The sequence below is a fragment of the Sciurus vulgaris genome (genome assembly GCF_902686455.1).
Source record: "Sciurus vulgaris genome assembly, chromosome: 17".
Taxonomy (NCBI): Eukaryota; Metazoa; Chordata; class Mammalia; order Rodentia; family Sciuridae; genus Sciurus; species Sciurus vulgaris.
In genome coordinates this window covers 55,508,749-55,531,351 of record NC_136478.1, presented here as the reverse complement: position 1 = coordinate 55,531,351, position 22,603 = coordinate 55,508,749, and the positions used below count along the sequence as shown (strand labels likewise).

The 22,603-nt window shown below is 42.4% G+C and overlaps 2 protein-coding genes and 1 pseudogene across 4 annotated transcripts in view; 1 reads left to right on the top strand and 2 right to left on the bottom strand.

The window, feature by feature from the left end:
- The window catches only part of LOC306647874 (insulin growth factor-like family member 4), a 454,704-nt gene that overhangs the window by 194,822 nt on the left and 237,279 nt on the right, over positions 1 to 22,603 (bottom strand). The gene's annotated exons all lie outside the window — the stretch shown is intronic.
- Positions 1 to 22,603, bottom strand: part of LOC306647881 (insulin growth factor-like family member 3) — a 272,092-nt gene that overhangs the window by 52,412 nt on the left and 197,077 nt on the right. The gene's annotated exons all lie outside the window — the stretch shown is intronic.
- On the top strand, positions 1,287 to 21,979 carry LOC306648506 (non-selective voltage-gated ion channel VDAC1-like; annotated as a pseudogene). Its single transcript has 3 exons — positions 1,287 to 1,454; positions 20,403 to 21,254; positions 21,941 to 21,979. The product of its transcript is annotated as a non-selective voltage-gated ion channel VDAC1-like (transcript).

The following is a 22,603-nucleotide window of genomic DNA, read 5'->3' as shown; positions in this document are numbered from 1 at the left end:
GAAATGGGGAAGGAAGAGGAGAACATAACAGGAGGTACTGGAGGCTGAAATGGAGCCAATCATACTCCATGCTTTTATAATTATATCAAAATGAACCCCATTATTATGTCTATCTATAATGCAGTAATAAAAAAGTCCCCAAATTTGAACTCATTCCAGTATCAATAAAAAGCCAAATTCAAAGACTCATTCAAGACTCAAGGCAAATTCTAACCAACTGTGAGCTCATCTAATATAAAAACAAAATAAAAAATAAACAAATCAATTTACAAGCTGGGTGCAGCTTTGAGGTAGACAGCTGGCACACCAAGCACAAGGCACTGGGTTCAGTTTCCTGAACAAAGAGTAAAACCAAAAAAAAAAAAAAAAAGTTACATGCTTCCAAGATACAAGGGCAGAACAAGCACAGGGTAAAATATTCCTGGACATTAACCACTGAAAGGGGTCATAGGCACCAGCATAGTTGAGACACTAAGCCTCAAGCTCCCTGATTGGCAACCCGTGCAGACTGTAGTGTCCAAGGGCCTTGGACAGCGCTGCCAGCCCTGGGTGACTGCTCAAGCCTACATGTCTGCTGTGCTGGGCAGTGCAGTGATGTCTGTGGCTTTCCTATTTAGTGGCTGTATGATGCCATTTGTTCTGCATGTCTGAGGTCCTGGCAGCAGATCCACTCCCATAGCTCCACCAGGCATTTCCCCATGGGGACTTTCTATGGCACCCCCACCCCTGAAGCAAACTCCTGACAGTCTCCCCAAGTTTACCGCTAAAATCTTGGCATGAGCTGCCATGACCTCTTCACTCTTCCATTCTGTGTGCCTGCAGAACCAGCACCTCACAGATGCACCAAGGGCTGCACTGGCACTAGCCTCACCTGGGTCTGCTTGAATCATGGCTAGAGGAGCCACAGAGCACTGTGTGGGAAAGCAGGGGGCAGAGATCCAAGCAGGCACTGGACAGTGGGTCCATGGAGAAAGCCCTGAACCCCTTTCCCAAAGCTTTCTGCCCTGGAAGGCCTGTGGAGCTTTGATGATGAGACAGACTTTCAGGTTTCTTAGATGCCCTCAGAGCCTTGTGGGGATGAGGTGGTTCTGCATGCTGGAGTTAGGGGTCATGGAGTCTTCCACCAGGATTTCAAAGGAAGGCCTGAGAGGCCAGACCATGTGCAGCAGGGTTGGAATCCTTGCAGACAGCCCTTGAGATCTTGGTGTGTGAGGATGTGAGAAGGAAGTCAAAATTCCAGTGGGGACTCCCAGTAACATGGAACATGTGCTGAGGAAGCTGCAGGAATGAAGCAGAAGCAAGCCAAGAGAGAGGCCGTGTGGGCTACAGTGAGCAAGGCCCTAGGGGCAGAACTACACAAGCCCTTTGGAGAGAACATCATGATGCCATGTGCCCCTGATGCTGGATATGGAGCTATGGATGTGTTTGCCCAGCTGAATTTTGGTCTTGATTTGGTCCCACCCCTTCTTTCTGTGCTCCTGTTTCTCCTTTTTGGAATGGAAATATTCACTTTGTGCCATGATATATGGGAGATCTGTACCTTGTGATTGATCTTTACAAGGATTCACAGCCAAGAGTTTGCTTGAGCCTTAGTGAATGTGGACTTGTTGGCAATGTGAAAGTGTTAAGATTGTGGAGACTACAGGAAGTGGACAGCTTTAGTCAGCTTTAGTTGCTGTTACTAAAGGACCCAAAAAGAACAACTGTAGAGCAAGAAAGTTTATTTGAGGACTCACAGATCCAGAGGTCTTAATCCATGGAGGCTGGCCACTTTCCTTGGGGTTTGAAGTGAGGCTGAACATCCTGGCTGCCTTGTGTGGTGGGGGGAGCAGCTCACTTCATGGTCAGGAAACAGAGTCCACTCGCCAGATACAGATATGTACCCAAAGCCACACTCCCATTTCCACCTTCTCCAGTCACACCCACCACTTCAGTTACCACTCAGTTAATCCCTGTCAGGGGCTCAAATCACTGATTGGGTTAAAACCCTTACAATCCAGTCATTTCTCCTATGAACCTTCTTGCATTGTCTCACATGAGAGTTTTGGGGACATCTCACATCCAAACCATAACATGGACTAAATATATTTTGCATTCTGAGATGGGCATGAGCTTTAGTGGGCCAGGGTGAAATGTTATGGTTTGGATACATGGGGTCCCATGAAAGCTCATATGTAAAAAAAGCAGGACTGTTCAAAGATGAAATGAGTAGATAATGAGAGTCTTAACCTAAATAGTTGATTAATTCATTTGATGAATAAGGATTTTGAATGTATTAATGGGTGGTAGTCATAGGCAGGTGGGGTTGGGCTGGATGAAGTAGGTCATTCATGGTGGGTTCTTGAGGAATTATCCCTGGCTCCTTACACTCAAGCTCTCTCTGCTTCCTGGCTGCCATGTCCTGAACTGCTTTCTTCTATCAAGCATTTCTACTATGATGTTGTGCCTCATCTTGGGCTCAGAGCAATGGAGTTGTCCAACCATGAACTGAACCTCTGAAACCATGAACCAAAATAAACTTTTTCTCATTCAGATTGTTCTTGCTGGGTCATTTGGTCACAGCTATGAGAAGATGACTAACACACCATGTGCTTATTCATTGCAGTAGTCTCTCCCTATTTATAATCATTTACTTTTTTTCACAAAGAGGGCTGCAAACTGTGAACCCATTTCTATAGCCTTCTGATTGATTCTCTGAACTCCTCTATATTTTTTCAATTAATTTCTTTTCTGGACTTTTTTCTGTGTGTGCTGGGGATTGAAACAGGTGTTTGTGCATATGAGGCAAGAACTAGGCCAACTGAGCTACCATCCCAGCCCCCTCTATTCTGGATGTTATTTATCCCAATTGCGATTCAGATTCCTGAAGGAGACATAGGACTTCAGATGAAATTGAAAGTGTTTCAGACTTGAGCAGTGAAAAGACTCTTGCAAAACTCAGAAAACCATTATGGGATGTTTAATAAGAAAAAGCACTGTCATAAATGACTCGTGGTACATTGTTCATACATTGTGCTCATGAACACAAGCACCAGTAGCTACATGTGGTGTAAATATTGAAATTGATGAGGATATACAAATGAAGAAAGAGATGAGCAACTCATTCCTGGACCTCAGTGTCACCTGCAGAGCTGTGCTGGGGTCAGGCAGGGTATGAATGGGTGTACCGTGGGAAGGCTTTTGTGGTTCTTTTATTAGTTTGGTAGAAAGTCTTGCTTGAATAGGTGTGAGAATTGGAGGCTATGTGTGACTTAAATTTATTCTTTCAGAGTGAATATTTATACACTGTGCTCTAGAAATATTAGGTATCTCTATTCGGAGTGCTTCCCTGATATCCCTTCTGCAGATCTTAAGTGAAACCGTCACATGGTGTTCCTGAAAACCAAAATCACGGATTCCAAAAGGCTTCAGCCCCAGGATGCTGTGTGCAGAAATGAGGACCACAGTCACTTCTCCTCTCCTTCTTGGCTCTAGGGGATTGTGGTAGTCCTTGCTTTTCTCCAGTTCCTGTCCCACATTCTCTATGGGGGTAAATGTGAGGTCTCAGAAGACTCATCAATGCAGCCAGGAACCAGATTCCAGGAGTTCACTTAAAGCTGGGAGCTAGAGGAGAATGTGGGGTTGAATGTTGGAGCTTCCAAGAAACAAAGGAATGAGAAAAAGAGACCCCATCAAATTAGCCTTAGAGAGACCTAGCGTTGAGCATGCTCCCTTCAGCCAGGGGAATTTCCCTCTTTCTTTGTGGGAAAGATGAGCTTGTGAAGCTACAGGGAACCACAACCCAACAACTCCTTGAAAACCTGAAACCCAAGTTCAATAAACACCTGGCATCATCTCTCAGGGAGATTCCCACATTAACATAGGTCTGCTAGTTGTATGTGAATTTCAAATAAGATAAAAATCTCCAGTGTAAGCTCATGTCAAATGTTGTACCCAAAGTACTCCAAATATGGATTCATTTTTTATCTGAATATAAAATGCATCTGGGCTTCTGCTGTGGTTTGGGTGTGGTTTTCCTCCAAAGGGTCCACTCATGGGAGTCTTTGTCCTCAGGGTGGTGATATTGGGAGGTTGTGGAAAATCAAAGAGATGGAGCCTCATAGGAGGTCCCTAGGTCACTGGTGCTGTGCCCATGGGAGGGATTAAGTGATGTCCCCTGGATTTCTCTTTTGTTCTCTTTACAAGTTTATTGCAAAAGTCCAAACCTGACCCCATCCAGTTTTCTGGCTTCCTGTCTCAAGATGTGATCATTTATACCCACACACATAATCTCTTGTGACTATCTATGATGGTGTGATGCTATGAGGGCCCTCCCCAGAGCTGAATTGATGCAATTCATACATTTGAATCTCCAAAACTGCAAGCTTAATCAACTTTCCTTCACAAGTTGTCTTAGCTATTCCACTATGATGATGAATGCTGACTGGTAAAGCATCCTGTGCTTTTATTTCTGGAATTTGGCAAACTGAACAAGAAGCACCTGACTCCAGTGTCCATGACATGCCCCTCCACTTCCTTGCAGATTTGAGGTCAAGGAATCCCAGTGCTCCTTCAATGAACCTGTTTAAATTAGGGCTGTGTCAGAGAACACTTAAGAAAGCATGACTTACTTCTAGCTTATCACACTCTTACCAACATCCCAGCTCAAGTCCAGTTCAGGGCCAGAGTGAGATTTCCTCATGTGCAATCTGATCCTCTTTAGAGTGCAGAATTCTCTGATCCAGCTGTGGGAAGTCAGAGAACATCACAGAGGTATATGTGGCTTCAAGCTTCACCCAGCCATGAAACACTCCCTTCCCTGGACTATGATCTTTTCTCTTAGGCGTGTTCTCTGTGTCTTCACTTTCCTGATTCCAGGCAGTCCAAGGCCAGTCCTAGGGACACTTCCCCCTTCCTGATCACCAAGATCCCAAAATAATCAGTCTCAAACTTACACTGGGCTTTAGGCAGAACCAGAACTAATGTAGGACATTCCCCTGAAGGAAACAGATAAACCAGGTGCAGTGGCACACACCCGTAATCCCAGTGGCTTGGAAGGCTGAGGCATGTGGATCATGAGTTCAAGGACAGCCTGGGCAACTTAATGAGCTCCTAAGCAACTCAGTGAGACCATGCCTCTAAATAAAATATGAAAAGGTGTGATCAGGCAGCCTGGGTTCAATCCATGATACAAAAAGAAAAAAGAAAAAAAAAAACACGACTGAAAATCGGTCCCATCACCACCCCCTTTCTTTCCACAGAGCTCTTTTGTTTTCTTGCACACCTGTGCTCACACTCAGGGATTTCTGGTGATGAATAAGGAAGAGGGAGGAGGTGATTTGCGATTGTGGGATGGGGCTCCTATAGAAGCCCAGCACTGGAGCCAGGCCTGGTGTTCTCTGCCACTTGAGGACATTACCCAAAGTACCCCAGGAGAGGGCTGGCCAGCCTCCAGGTGAGGGAACCAGATCTATTACACATGGAAAGCTGATGTGTGGGATAGACCATGCACCTTTGCCCACCTAGAGGCACAACTGCAACTAATGCCACGCTTCTAGAAATCCTCCTCCAGATTTGTGGGTCTCCTTTGGCAGATGACTTAGGGGAAAATCTCATGTGTCAGCTGTGACTTCAGGACTCCTTCCACCATCAAGGAAGACACCACTTAGGATGTCTGTTGGGCTCAGGAAGGATGGAGCATGGAGAGAGGAGTAGGGAGTGTTCCAGCACCTGCCTTTCCTAAGAGAGGACCTGCTGTGTTCCCCACCCCCAGTTCCCCTCCCAGGTTCTCTTCCACCTGCTCTGCATCTGTGTCTCCATGAAGCCCAACTACAAAAGTCTCTCCTTTTGTCTTTTCAGATTAAAAACCTTGTCAGAGAAGCCAGAACTGACATTCTCTGGAAGAGGCTTACAGAGAAGCCTGTAGTCCTAGGCTATGGACATGCGCAGGCTATACTACAGCTATAGAGACTGTGAGTTTGGAGTCATTTCTCAACAGGATAGAATGAAATGTAAAGTAGAACAAATGCAAACATGATGTTTTCATTGTGTTCTGAGTTGAAAGAGATGCTTTTTACTAGATGATTTTGCTTGCAATGTGTGGACATAGTTAACTAGTTTGGCACGGCACCGTTTTCTTATTTTTTTCTGCTTTGCTGACTCTCGAATCAAGGATTTGAAGTTCATTTAGAGTACTGAGGGCATTAAAGCCCTCTGGCTGTTCACCTGGTGATGAATTTTTTTTTTCTCTAGCTGGATCCATCTTCCTTTCTGTACCAGTCATTCCTATGGATTTCCCTTTGATAAACAGTGGTGAAAGATTTGGATTCTAAAGATAGACTTGGGTAAAGATCCAGCATTATAGGTGCTTAAAGTATGTGTGGCCACCCCTCAGCCTAAGGTCACTGCATGTGTGGCTTTGCGAGGTGCAGCACACAGAGCACTATCTCTTTGTTTTACAGACTTCAGTTCCCACCAAGGTAACAACCTCATACTAAAGACCACTTCAGCCATGACTAGGGATTGGAGAGCATGTTTCTGTTCTGTCCTTGGATTCTGGCTGCAGGAGGGGTGTTGACTCCAGGGCCTGGGACTGCAGGGAGCACATGCAGAGCTGTCCAGTCAGCACTGCTCAGAGCAGAAAGCCATATAAATGCCTCCATGGACTGGGGAAACCCATGCACACTATTGACTGTCCTCAGACAAGAGGTGGGGAGTGAGGGACTTTGTTCAAGGGCCCACCCCAGGATCAGGCACTGCCAGTGCTTAGAGAATGCCCTGTCCCTTCCCTACATTCTTTCCATCTGGTCCTTTGTTGCTGAAGTCATTTGCTGTATATCCACTCATTCTCTGTGATCCTTCTCTGTATATTTCAATTTTTAAGCATCACTTAAAGTAATTATACAGATAATGAGGGAGAATAGATTGGGGACCCTTCTCCAGGCCCCACTCCACCTGGATTAGCAGAGCTGACACAAGATTAAGGGTCTACCTTCATCCCATCCCTCTAAGTTATCAGAAGATCAAGCCTTTCCCCAATTATAAACAGTAAGATCCTCTTTTCCATCTGGGTGTGGCGACATGCTCCTCTAATAACAGTGACTCAGGAGGCTGAGGCAGGAGGATTGCAAGTTCAAAGCCAGCCTCAGCAATTTAGCGAGGACCTGTTCAAATTAGAAAGACACTGTCTCAAAGCATAAAAAGGGCTGGGGATGTGGGTCAGTGATAAAGTGCCCCTGAGTTCAATTCCCAGTACCAAACAAACAAAACAACAGACAAACAAACATTTTTTACACAGTGAGGGCTGGTTCTCATAACATGCCATCCCCTCCCAGAGGTAATTGCATTTACAGGGTGAAGTTTTTATTTTTCCATAAATTCTGCATAGTCAAATACATATGTATACATACAGACTACACATTTGCTTTTTGTAAGTAGACTATCATACATACCTCCTCGAAACCCTAAGTGATCACAGGTATTTCTGCCTGACTCTCCATCATAGGTATAAATTGTAATTTTTTTCATTTGGCCCTTTTGAAAGTCATTTAGTTTGCACCCAATTTTTCCATCTTTTCCTAAAAATGCTGCAACAGATGTACAACTTTATAGCATGGAGTTGGAAAACTGCTTTTGCTAAAAACAGTGATTTTACTCAGGTCTGCAGATGCCCAAAGGGTAACTAAAGCAGGATAAAGCTTGGCATCTTGGCCTTTGCTTACATCTGTCTCCTTTATTAAATGAAACTTCAGGTCATTTCCTTGCTCAACTCTGCACAGAGTTGTGTCAATCATTTCGAAGAGTTAACCTAAAACAAATAACACCGAGGTTTATCAGCCTTAGATTTACCTAACTTCTCATCTCCTTCAAATTTGTAGATTTGCAACATCCTGTTTCAGATGCCTGGAGTGACCCTGGAAGACTCCAGTCACTGTCCTACACATCCTACAAGCAGGAAGCAGACCCACCCCTAAAACACAGGAGCAATCATCTACTGGAAACTGAATTGCCTTTTTCAGGATCACAGGTCTGATGGATAAACATTGTGAGTGACCACTTGGGCAGGATTGCTTTCTTATGCAGACTTCAAACCCCTGCACAATTCTTCCTCCATTTAACCCTAAAACTCCTGTCAGGAACCAGAACCTGAAGACAGGACTGAGATACTTGATCTCATTTTGCTTCCCACATGGCCAATGTTGATTGAACACCTTTTCGTGTTCTTCACTATCACCTTTCTGTTTTTTTTTTTTTTCTTTGTCTTTTCTTTTTTTTTTGGTGGTGGGTAGCTGGACCTGAATTTTTTGGAACCCCCAGAATCAGATCCCTGATCTAGACTCTGGTAACAGCATCTTGTGTGTACGTCTTTGTGCAAACATCAGAGCTTTCACTCAGTCACAACAGTGGAATTGGAAATCGTGATGCAACTTGTGCAGGACAGATGAGCCACATGAGAAGAAAAAAATAATTGCTAACAGAGAAGGAACAATGGCATGTCTAGATTTGATCCTATAAATTTAGTGCATTTGGAATGGCTGTGATAAAATTTACTAACTCCAAACACTGCACAAGACATTCATGTTAATCCGAGATTTATTCCTGGAGATGTCACTTGAAGTTGTGCCATGGTGCAGGTCCTGGAGAACTTGTAACTTAACTGCCTCACACCAATGTTTATCACTTCAAGAAAAGAATTAATATAAAATGTCAAGGTGATCCACTGTCACTAAATCATGAAAAGAGAGAGTCATTCAAAATATACCTCCTCTCAAAAAGGGATGCATGACTTGTGGATTGGAACTCTTATGCCCTCCTTTGCAGGGCTAGGCCTAAATACTCCTTATCAAGGCAGTTAGATTCCATTATTCTGGGTGAGTGTGATGTGCTTGAAGGGTTTTAAAAAATGTTTTTTTCTATTTGGAGGGAAAAAGAAGTCATTGGTAATGGGATAAATCATCTGAAACTCCAGGGAACCCCAAATGATGGCACCATGCAGCACTCTGCAGAGGTTGATAATATTTACCCAGGGGAGCAGAGGCCCAAACAAGATTACACTCTGCATTTGAGTTGGCACAAAGTCTTTTTTCATTTGGGTACCCAGGATTGAACTCAGGGGCACTCAACCACTAAGTCACATCCCCATTCCTGTTTTGTATTTTATTTAGAAACGGTCTCGACAGCTGGGAGCGCCGTAAAGGAGGCCGCTCGGCACAGCGCTGGGACTCGGAGCAGCCACTGGGGCTCCGGCGGCTGCCCAGGGGAAGAGTGGCGAGGAGAACTGTGTGGACTCAGGACACCGGGGCCTGCCCTGAGGAGGAGGAGAGGAGCGTGGCCACTTGGATTCGGAGAGACTGCACCAGAGCTACAGGTGGTTGCAAGAGGAGAAGCTGCGCGGCGAGCTGTTTGGAATCAGAACGACGCTTCTGAACACCGGGGCCTGCCCTGAGGACAAGGAGGAAGAGGAGCGGCCGCTTGGATTCGGGTGACTACACCAGAGCTACAGGCGGTTGCCAGAGAAGGGGCTGCGTGGCGAGCTGTCTGGACTCTGACCACTTCTGAACCCCGGGGCCTGCCCGGAGGAGTAGGAGAAGGAGGAGGAGGAGTGCGGCGGGTCCTTTGGACTCGCAGTGACTGCATTAGCGCTCCAGGCGGCTGCTCAGAGGAGAAGGCGAGTGGTGAGTTGTTTGGTCTTAAAGTGACAGCTCCTGAACACAGGGGGGCTGCCTGGAGGAGAAGCGTGGTGGGACGCTTGGTCTCGAGTGGCCGCACCTGAGCTCCGGGCGGTGCCCAGAGGACCCGTGCAGCAGGTCACGTGGATTCAGAGCCACTCAGAGGGACTGCTCCTGAACACCCGGGGGGTTATCTGGAGAAGGAGGAGGAACGGGGAGGGTCACTTCGACTCGGAGTGATTGATGGCCCCGGGCTACGGGTGGTTGGTGGGAGGAGGAGGCACGAAGTTGAGTTTCTTGGACTCCTAGTGACACGCACCGGCAATACTGGGCGGCTGTCTGGAGGAAGAGGCCTGTGGCGGGTCTCTGGGACTCAGAGCGATTGTTCGGGGCCACAGGTGGCCTACTCAGAGGAGGGGCCACGCAGCCAGGCGATTAGGTGCAGAGCAGGGTCCCAGGATCTAGGAGGCTTCTGGGTGGAAGAGCCGCACAGAGACAGGCTTAGGGCGGAGCGAAGGTTCCAGGCCTGTGGGCAAATTATCTGAGGAGGGGCAGCCTAAGGAGATTCATCTGCGAAGGGTGAGGCTCCCAGGCCCAGGAGGTAGGGCCGGGCCCCTGGAAACTTTGCAGAGGAAGGCAGCCCAGCCCAGGCAGTAGCTGTAAATTGAGGGGAACCTCTAGGAGGAAACTGACCAGCGAGACCTCCCCACTGGGTGAGTCTTCCCTGCCTGGTGAGGTTTCCCCACAAGGACGGTAAAACCAGAGACACAGGCCCAAACAGGCCTTGCCTCAGCCCACAGCCTAGGTCCCCTTTGGATGACCATTGGTCAACAAGTGGAGGCACCTCTGCCCACTAGCAGGGAATATACCCCACCTGAAGGCCACCACTCCTAGAGAGGCAGCTTCCTTGTGGAGCACCGCATTATCAACTTCCTCCAAGACTTCAGCCTACTGAAGGCTAAGAAGGGATATATATAGAAATCTTCAGGGACATTGTAAATCAACAGAGGAAATCTGCAATATCTCAGCGGTCCACTGATACCTGAACAATATGAGAAAACAAGGAAAGAAAATGCTGCAAACAAATCTAGATGTTACATCAATAAAACCCAATGACAGCATGGCAGAAGAAATGACAGAAAAGGAGTTCAGAATGTACATAATTAAAATGATCAGAGAAGCAAATGATGAGATGAAAGAGCAAATGCAAGCATTGAATGATCGCACCATCGACAGTTAAAAAGAGCAAATACAGGAAGCAAAAGAATCATTTCAATAAAGAGTTAGAGATATTGAAAAAAAACCAAACAGAAATCCTTGACATGAAGGAAACAATAAACCAAATTAAGAACTCCATAGAAAGCATATTCAATAGGATAGAACACCTGGAAGACAGAACCTCAGACATTGAAGACAAAATATTTAACCTTGAAAACAAAGTTAAACAAACAGAGAAGATGGTAAGAAATCATGAACAGAATCTACAAGAACTATGGGATATCATGAAAAGGCCAAATTTAAGAATTATTGGGATTCAGGAAGGTCTAGAGAAACAAGCCAAAGGAATGAACAACCTATTCAATGAAATAATATCAGAAAATTTCCCAAATCTGAAGAATGAAATGGAAAATCAAGTTCAAGAGGCTTATAGGACTCCAAATACACAAAATTACAACAGACCCACACCAAGGCACATTATAATGAAAATACCTAACATACAAAATAAAGACAGAATTTTAAAGGCTGTGAGAGAAAAGAACCAAATTACATTCAGGGGGAACCAATACGCATATCAGCAGATTTTTCAATCCAGACCCTAAAAGCTAGAAGGGCCTGGAACAACATTTTTCAAGCCCTGAAAGAAAATGGATGCCAACCAAGAATCTTATACCCAGCAAAACTTACCTTCAAATTTGACGATGAAATAAAATCCTTCCATGATAAACAAAAGCTAAAAGAATTTACAAAAAGAAAGCCAGCATTAAAGAACCTTCTCAACAAAATATTCCATGAGGAAGAGATGAAAAACAAAGAAGCAAATCAGCAAAGGGAGGAATTATCCTAAAGGAATTGTCAAATAAAGGAGGAAACAAGTTGTGTCAAACAAATAAATAAACAAAATTTTAAAAATGAACCAAATGACCGGGAAACCAAATCATTTCTCTATAATAACCCTGAATGTTAATGGCCTGAATTCATCAATCAAAAGACACAGACTGGCAGATTGGGTAAAAAGAAAAATCCAACAATATGTTGCCTGCAAGAGACTCACCTCATAGAAAAAGATACCCATAGACTAAAGGTGAAAGGATAGGGAAAAACATACCATGCACATGGACTCAGCAAAAAAGCTGGAGTATCCATCCTCATTTCCGATAATGTGGACTTCAAGCCAAAGATAGTCAGAAGGGATAAAGAAGGACATTTCATACTGCTTAAGGGAAGCATAAATCAGCAAGATATAACAATCATAAACATCTATGCCCCAAACAGTGGCTCATCTATGTATGTCAAACAAATCCTTCTCAATTTCAGAAACCAAATAGACCACAACACAATAATACTAGGTGATTTTAACACGCCGCTCTCACCACTGGACAGATCTTCCAGACAAAAATTGAACAAAGAAACCATAGATCTCAATAACACAATCAATAATTTAGACTTAATGGACTTTTATAGAATATACCATCCAACCAAGCGTAAATACACTTTCTTCTCAGCAGCACATGGATCCTTATCTAAATAGACCATATATTATGCCACAAAGCTAATGTTAGCAAATACAAGAAGATAGAGACACTAGCATGTATTCTATCAGATCATAATGTATTGAAGTTAGAAATAATGAAAGAGTAAAAACACAGAAACTATTGCAACATCTGGAGATTAAATAATATGCTATTATATGATGAATGGATAACAGAAGATATTAGGAAGGAATTAAAAAATTCTTAGAGGTAAATGAGAACAAAGAAACATCATATCAAAATCTCTGGGACACTATGAAAGCAGTACTTAGAGGGAAATTTATTTCATGGAGCGCATTTAATAAAAGAAGTAAAACTCAACAGATAAACGACCTAACACTACAGCTCAAGCCCTAGAAAAAAGAAGAACAGAACAGCACCAAAAGTAGTAGAAGACAGGAAATAGTTAAACTCAGAGCTGAAATCAATGAAATTGAAACAAAAGAAACAATACAAAAATTGACAAAATAAATAGTTGGTTTCTTCGAAAAAATAAACAAAATTGATAAACCTTTAGCCACACTAACTAAGAGAAGACGAGAGAAAACCCAAATCACTAAAATTCGGAATGAACAAGGAAATATCACAACAGACAGGATGGAAATACAAAACATAATTAGAAGCTATTTTGAAAATCTATACTCCAACAAAATAGAAAATTTCGAAGACATCAACAGGTTTCTAGAGACATATGAATTGCCTAAACTGAATGAGGAGGACAAAAACAATTTAAATAGACCAATTTCAAGTACTGAAATAGAAGAAGTCATCAAAAGCCTACCAACAAAGAAAAGTCCGGGACCAGATGGGTTCTCAGCCGAGTTCTACAAAACCTTTAAGGAAGAGCTCATTCCAATACTTCTCAAAGTATTCCATAAAATAGAAGAGGAGGGAACCCTCCCAAACTCATTCTATGAAGCCAATATCACACTGATACCTAAACCAGACAGAGACTCATCAAGGAAAGAAAATTTCAGACCAATATCCTTAATGAACATTGACGCAAAAATTCTCAACAAAATTTTAGCAAATCGCATACAAAAACATATTAAAAAGATAGTGCACCATGATCAAGTGGGTTTCATCCCAGGGATGCAAGGTTGGTTCAACATCAGGAAATCAATAAACGTAATTCACCATATTAATAGACTTAAGTCAAGAATCACATGATTATTTCAATAGATGCAGAAAAAGCATTTGATAAAATACAGCACCCCTTCATGCTCAAAACACTAGAAAAAATAGGGATAGTGGGAACATTCCTTAACATTGTAAAGGCCATTTATGCTAAGCCCATGGCTAATATCATTCTAAATGGTGAAAAACTGAAAGCATTCCCCCTAAAAACTGGAACAAGGCAGGGATGCCCTCTTTCACCACTTCTATTCAACATCATTCTTGAGACTCTGGCCAGAGCAATTAGACAACCAAAGAAATTAAAGGGATACGAATTGGAAAAGAAGAACTCAAACTATCCCTGTTCGCTGATGACATGATTATATATTTAGAGGAACCTGGAAATTCCACCAGAAAACTCTTAGAACTCATAAGTGATTTCAGTAAAGTAGCAGGTTACAAGATCAATGCCCATAAATCCAACGCATTTTTATACATAAGTGATGAATCTTCAGAAAGAGAAATTAGGAAAACTACCCCATTCACAATAGCCTCGAAAAAAATAAAATACTTGGTAGTCAATCTCACAAAAGAGGTGAAAGACCTCTACAATGAGATCTACAGAACACTAAAGAAAGAAATTAAAGAACACCTTAGAAGATGGAAAGATCTTCCATGTTCTTGGATAGGAAGAATTAATATTGTCAAAATGGCCATACTACCTAAAGTGCTATACAAATTCAATGCAATTCCAATTAAAAATCCCAATGACGTACCTTACAGAAATAGAGCAAGCAATTATGAAATTCATCTGGAAGAATAAGAAACCCAGAATAGCTAAAGCAATCCTTAGCAGGAAGAGTGAAACAGGGGGTATTGCAATACCAGTCTTCAACTCTACTACAAAGCAATAGTAACAAAAACGGCATGGTATTGGTACCAAAAATAGAAAGGTAGATCTATGGTACAGAATAGAGGACACGGACACAAACCCAAATAAATACAATTTTCTCATACTAGACAAAGGGGCCAAAAATATGCAATGGAGAAAAGATAGCCTCTTCAACAAATGGTGCTGGGAGAATTGGAAATCCATATGCAACAGAATGAAACTAAACCCATATCTCTCACCATGCACGAAACTAAACTCAAAATGGATTAAGGACCTCGGAATCAGACCAGAGACCCTGCAGATTATAGAAGAAAAAGTAGGTCCAAATCTTCACCTTGTTGGTCTAGGACCAGACTTCCTTAACAGGACTCCCATAGCACAAGAAATTAAGCTAGAATCAACCACTGGGATAGATTCAAACTAAAAAGCTTTCTCTCAGCAAAGGAAACTATCAGCAATGCGAAGAAAGAGCCTACAGAGTGGGAGAATATCTTTGCCAATCATACTTCAGATAGAGCACTAATCTCCAGAATCTATAAAGAACTCAAAAAACTCTACTCCAAGAATTCAAATAGTCCAGTCAACAAATGGGCTAAGGAAATGAATAGACACTTCACAGAAGAAGATCTACAAGCAATCAACAAACATATGGAAAAATGTTCAACATCTCTAGTAATAAGAGAAATGCAAATCAAAACCACCCTAAGATTCCATCTCACCCCAATTAGAATGGCGATTATCAAGAATATGAGCAACACAGGTGTTGGCGAGGATGTGGGGAGAAAGGTACACTCATACATTGCTGGTGGGGCTGCAAATTAGTGCAGCCACTCTGGAAAGCAGTGTGGAGATTCCTTAGAAAACTTGGAATGGAACCACCATTTGACCCAGCTATCCCACTCCTTGGCCTATACCCAAAGGACTTAAAATCTGCATACTACAGAGATACAGCCACATCAATGTTCATAGCTGCTCAATTCACAATAGCCAGACTGTGGAACCAACCTAGATGCCCTTCAATTGATGAGTGGATAAAGAAACTGTGGTATATATATACAATTGAATATTACTCAGCCATAAAGAATGATAAAATTATGACAGTTGCAGGCAAATGGATGAAATTGGAGAATATCATGCTAAGTGAGATAGGCCGATCTCAAAAAGCCAAAGGACGAATGATATCGCTGATAAGTGGAGGATGACACATAATGGGGGGGAGGGAAGGGTTAGAGTTAGGGTTAGGGAGGGGGGCAAGTATGGAGGAAGGAACTACTGTATAGAGGGTAAAGAGGGGTGGGAGGGGTGGGGGGAAGGGAAAAAATAACAGAATGAATCAAACAACATTGCTCTATGTAATTTTATGATTACACAAATGGTATGCCTTTACGCCATGTACAAACAGAGAAGCAACATGTATCCCATTTGTTTACAATAAAAAAAAAAAAGAAACAGGGTCTCAGTGAGTCACTTAGTGCTTTGCTTTTGCTGAGGCTGTCTTTGAAATTGTGATCCTCCTGCCTCAGCATCCCAAGTTGCTGGGATTATAGGCATGTGCCACCATTCTTGGCTGCTGCCCAATCTTAACACTGGGTTGTTGGCTTGGGTGGGATTCAGATTCCATGACTTGTAGGAACCAGGAATCAAGGATGTGATCCTTGTTCCTCCTCCACCTCTCTATCAGCTCAGTTTCCATCATCCTCATACTTCCTTATGGGCATGGTATCAAGTTCAAAGTTTCAGTACACAGTGAACCAGAATACCAAAGTTCATGTCTCCTTGACCATGGGGGGCTGAAAAAGTTGCTGAGTAAGAAGAGTCTGTGGTCAGTAATCAGAAATGATGGGCCCCAGTCGAGGTCTCACTTAAATGCAGACCACACCAGAAGGCTAACACATAGAAATATGAAGGGATACCTTAAATGTAAAAGGCCATGAGGCTCACTTCAGTTAAAATTCCTGGCTAGCTCCTTTGTCCCAGAAGAAAGAAAATGGGAAGGGGGAATGAACCAGGTGGGAGTTACAGGATGGATAAAAACTCAGAATAACTGACACAGCTGATACTTTTTCAATGCCTCTTTAACATAGATTTTGCTCCATGCTATACCCCAACCATATAAGACCCAAAACTAGCACACCAAATGGATTTTTCTGCTATCAGACCTTTCCCACATGCCAGAATTCCTCTCTACTCATTTAAATAAATTCTATTCCTTTTGCTCTTTCCTTCCATTATTATCCATGAATTTTGTTCTTCTAATTGATAAACAAAAATACAGAAGGAAAGTGACAAAGGGGAATCTAGTCTCATTTCAAAACTCTAGTATCATCCCTCTTCTCTACAAAAGCTGCACGCTTTCCCATGGCCTCTTTCTGCTTTCCAATTTTTCTTTTACATCACTACTTGGCACCTTCTCTTCAATATAGGACCACACCAAATAAGTAAATAAATACACAAATACATAAATAATTTTCATTTAGCTGGAGATGGGGAAGTAGAAGAGGAAAATAGTGGTGAGTTGCATTACAGAGAAAGTGGTGTGAAATCAGGTGTCCTGAAACCTGCTGACCAAGGACATGAGAGAAATTTTTGAGAATTTTCTTTTTAAAGTAATGTAGGATTCTGGACTGGATTCTGCAGCAGTAAGTAGCCATTAGGGAACAAATGACAAAATTAAAATGAAGTCTGTACATTAGTTAATAGCATTGTGTCCATGTTAATATTCCAGTTTGGAAAACTGAATTAGTATTATGTAAGAAAGATGTTACATTGAGGGAAATTGTGTGAAAAATACATAGAAGTTTCATTCTTCTTCACAATTATTTTGAAGTCTGAAATTATTTAAAAATAGCAAACTAGAAAATATTTTACATGACATATCACAATTATCATGACCATTCCCCAAAGATAAAATCAAGAAGTGCTTTGTACCAATTTATGCCTGAAATTACAATCATAAACTCCTCCTCTTCTTTGTATTATGTATCTAGATTCCCTGGACTGTGGCATGGTCCAGGGGATTCTTTGGAACCCTGGTGCTCAGTTATAATACTCTACCACTTGCAACACAGCTGGCCAATTGTTGGGTGAGATGTAAGAGCCAAGTCATGCTGACCATTTCAGAATGTGATGGGCATGTTGTGGAAACCCACGAGGGCAGTGTCCCGACTACCACATGTAACCCACATAAACCACTAAAGACTGAACAGGTCCAGTGGTATGGTTTACCTATTAAGTATACCCCCCACCCTCTGCCTATCTCATGTTAATGCAGGGATGCTTGGAGGGAAATGCTTGGAGTGTGAGAACTGTAACCTAATTAGTCCATCCTAGTTTGAATAGATGGCTGGGTTGGTTACCTGTAGGCAGGTGGGGTGAGCTTGGAAAAGGTGAGTAACTAGGAGTGACCTGGAAAGTTTCATCTTTCCTCTTGCACATATCCCCCTGCCCTTTGTTTTCTGGCTGCTATGAATGGAGCAGTGCTTCTTTATCAGCATCTCCTACCATTTTGTGCTACTATATCTTGAGCCCAGAAAAATGGAGCCAGCAATGTATTGGCCAACAACTCTGAAATCATGAGCTCTAAAAACCTTTTCTTCCTCTAGGTTGTTCTTTTTGAGTATTTTGGTTAAACCAACACAAAGCTTACTAAAATAGAAGTTGGTACCAGGAGTGGGGCTACTGCTGTAACTAGCCTGACCATGTGGTTCCAAAGCCTTTGGAAACAGATTGCAGGGGGAATTTGAGAAAAGTCAGGCTGGAAAAGCTTTAGAATGCTGGAAGCAGAACTTAATAGTGATTGTGGTAGAAACTCAGAGGGACAGAATGCCAACAGGAATGCAATCTTTGCTCATGAGGTTTCAGAGGGAAATGAGGACTCTCCTGGGAATTGGGCTAGAGGCCATTCATGCTACATTCTGGCAAAGAGGCTATCTACAACATGACCATGTCCTGAGATTTTCAGTGTGGCTGAATATATTAGTGGTGAACTGGTTAATCTGGTGGAGGAAATTTCATGGCAGCACAACATACAGTCAGGAGCATGGATGTTGCTGGTGGTTTTTATCCAGGTATACTCTGAGGGTCAGGAGAAGAAAGCAAGGCTAAAGAATGTTTAAGACTTGCAGTTTGACCACAAAATGACTTGTCAAATTAGGATTGAGGAAGGTGTACTTTGCTAAAGAGATTATGTTCTAAACATTCTTTGTGGAAATAGGGAAGAGGATGGGACCTGTTTTCTCACTTATATATTGGTACTATTTTTGTTTCATCCCGTCTTTCTATGCCCCTATTACTCTCTTTGGGATTGAGAATGTTTACCCTGTGCCACTGTATATTGGATATATATATATACATATATATATGTATATATATATAACTTGCTTTTAATATTTACAGAGACTCACAGCCAAGAATTTTCCTTGAGTCTTAGAGGAGATTTTGAACTTGGACTTCTGGGCAATGGTGGAACGTTAAGACTAAGTGACTCTTGGAGTTGCATTTTGCATTGTGAGATGGACATGAACATTTGGAGGTCAGGGAAGAATATTATGGTTTGAATAAATGTGTACCCCTAAAGCTTCTGTGTTAATGCAGAAATATTCAAAGGTGAAATTATAGATTCTGATATTTGTAAGCTAATCATCCTAATTTAAATGAACAGACTATAGGCAGATGGGGTATGCTTGGGGGAGAAGGGTGACTTGGGGTGCCCTAGAAGGGTTCATCTTCATTGTGACACCTCCCCCTCCCTCCTCTCTCTCTGCTTTCTGACTGCCATCAAGGGAGAAGCATTCCTGTACCATGCCCTTCCTCCATGATGTAGTTCTTTACCTTGGGCCCAGAACAATGGACTTGGCCACCTCTAGACTAGATCTCTGAAGCCATGAGGACTGCCCCCCCCAAAAAAATCTTTTCTTCTCTAAGTTGTTTTTGTCAGGTATTTTGGTTACAGTGACTCAAAGCTGACCAAACATCCAGTCTCTACTAAGAGTCCATGTTTCCTGGACCTTACCTGTCCACAACACAACCTGGGAAAACTGCAGGGACTTGGCAAACATTTCTGTAAAACAAATGTACTATTAGCATTTAATTTATCATATTGGTGAAAAATCTTGATGGTCAAATATCATTACAAACCACATTTCCTCTTTACTTGTGGCTTAAAAATCATTACAAACCACATTTCCTCTTTACTTGTGGCTTAAAAAACACTCATTTCTTTTCCTTACATGCAAATTTGGGCAGGTCTCAGATTGTGTCTCTTTCATGTAATGGTAATAGGTGAACAGACTTGGCCTGGAGAATTTTCATCCAGAATGACTCATTTGTGTTCCTGGAAAATGGTGCTGAGTGCTATCTGGGAGCCTAGGCCAGGCCTTTGACTGGGGCCCTATTTCCCCACATGGACCTTTTGACAGGGCTCCTTAGTCTTCTTTGCAGAACAACAGATGAGCTCCATGAGCAATTTAAAAATATTGTTTGTTTTTGTACTGGGGATTAAACCCAGGGGTACTTTACCACTGAGCTGCACCCACAGTCCTTTTTATTCTTTATTTTGAGATAGCATCTCTCTAAGTTACAAAGCCTCACCTCAAACTCTCCATTCTCCTGCTTTAGCCTCCCAAAGTGCTGGGATTTCAGGTGTGTTCAACTGTATCTGACTCATGGGCAAGTTTTCCTAGAAGCTTGTGCAGTAGCCACAAAGCTTATGGTCTACTTTGGAAATTAGCCTTGATGGTGGAAAACTATATTATTGACATGATACTCAGATAATTTCCAACACAGTCTTCAGGCCAACCTCAGATATAATGGGATTAGGGGAAAATTAGAATTCACTCTTGATTGGGAAAAACAGGAAGCATTTGTTGATATCTTTCATTTACTATATACATGGAAATTCAATATTGAAAATAAATAATATTCAGACTCTGTGCCTCAGCCCCTGTAGTAGTCAATACCACTCCCCCAACTCTTGTTGCCACCACTTCTGAGTAAAAGACTACTGCATCTGCCACATATGATGATCTTGGCAAATGTTCTAGGGACATCTTCACCAAGGGCTATGGATTTGGCTTCATAAAACTATTTTTTTGTTTTCAAAACAAAATCTGAGAATGCATTGGAATTACAACCTCAGGATCGATCAACTCAAACCCCCAAAGTGATAGGCAGTCTGGAAAGAAAGTACAGGTGGACAAACAATACCTGATGTGTATAGAGAAGCAGGACAGTGACAACATACTACACAGGAAGGCAACAGTGAGGCCACAGTGCTCCTGGACTGACACTACCTTTGATTCATCCCTCTCACCTAACACTGGGGGAAACATGCTAAAATTGAGACAAGATACAAGCAGGAGCATGTCCACCTGGGCTACAGGGTGGCCTCTGACATCCCTAGGCCTTCCACAGAGGTGCTCTGGTGTTGGGACAGAGAGCTGCCTTGCTGACTGACAAATGAATTCTGAGATGGCATTGTCCCAAGGGACACAGAGCAACTTCCCAGTTGGTTACAAGACTGTCAAGTTCCAGCTTCACACTAATGTGAATGACAGAACCGAGTTTGGTGGCTCCATTTATCAGAAGGTAAACAAGAAGTTGGAGACCACCATCTATCTCACCTGGACAGCAGGAAACACATGCTTTGAAATAGCAACAAACTGTCTGATCCATCCTGATCCCTGCTTCTCAGCCAAAGTGAAAAACTCCAGCCTGATTGTTTTAGTAAACATCCAGATCCTAAATCCAGGTGTCAAGCTGACATTGTTGGCTCTGTTGGATGGCAAGAACTTCAAGGCCAGTGGTCACAAACTTGGTCTAGGACTGGACTTTCAAGCAGAAATGAATACTGTACCATCATTAATTTTAATTATTTTGCAATATAGCTACCTTCAGAATTTAGTGTGCCTTTTAATGCTATATGTATGGGATACAAGAGTTGATAAAAATCATGTTAGACCTCAGTCAAAGAGGATTCATCTTTAAAGTATTACCATTTCAGAGTATAGAAGGAACCCAAGTCAAAAAATCCTTTCAGTTGTAGAACTGTGTGTAAGAGTCCTTAGTGGACCCTCTACATATTCTCTGTCTCTTCTCCTCTCTTCTCCTCTCTTCTCTTCTCTTCTCTTCTCTTCTCTTCTCTTCTCTTCTCTTCTCTTCTCTTCTCTTCTCTTCTCTCTCTCTCTCTCAACTTAGAAATGCCTGGAAGTGGAAACTGGTAATGTCTGGGCACTTTGTAAACTGCACTGAGTAAATGAATGAAGTGTGACTTACTGAGAGTCACACACTGGCTTTCTAACCCTAATGGATGAGAAACTCGTGCTTGGTGGTGTGTACAAGCTCATCCGAAGGGACTTTTTTAGAAAGATCTTCATGACCTTTTTCTGCCCTAGTCCATCATGACCTTGTTTATACCACAAGTAGACTTCCGGGGGTAGTTCTCTTTCTTTTGTGCCATTTTGGGGTGGAGTGTGGGTGTGATGAAGCATGTAATTCCAGACGTCATTTCCTTTCATGTTTTTTGGCCTTTTCAACAGTGTATGAAACAGCTTCCTGTAGCTCCAGCTACAATCTGAAAGAGGCTGCGTGATTGTGATCCACAGTGACAACACTAGGAATCTACGCTGGACCTCTGTTGTACTCTTTCCACTCAATTTATTTTTCAGCAGTTTCATGGGGACAATTTACATTCTTCCATTTTGTGTGGAATTGGATCCTCCCCTTCAAATAATGTAATTAACATCACTTAAAACTTGAACATTATTGAAACCTTTAAAAATTCAATTCATTTTTAAAAACAGCTTTATGTTTATAGAGAAATTAGGAAACACAGCAGTCCATATACCTCCAATCTATTTTCCACTATTATTGTGTTCTTAAATCAGCATGGTAGTTTTTTATACTTAATGAAGCAATATTGACACATTGCTATTTACTAAAGCCCACACCCCATTCAGAATTCTGAGGGTTGCTCTCCAGAGAGGGAAATGGGAGGTCTCAGGGGAACAATTGAGGCAGTCAGAACCAGTTTCCAGGAGTTTGGTCAATGTCCATAGATGATGTGGGGTGTGTGGGACTGAATGTCGGACCTGGCATGAAACAAATGAATGAGAACCAGAGAGTCCAACAAAGTGGCTATGTCCCAGGGCCACCCTCCACCCAGCCAGGAAACACTCCCTCCCTGACTCTCCCCTCACTTT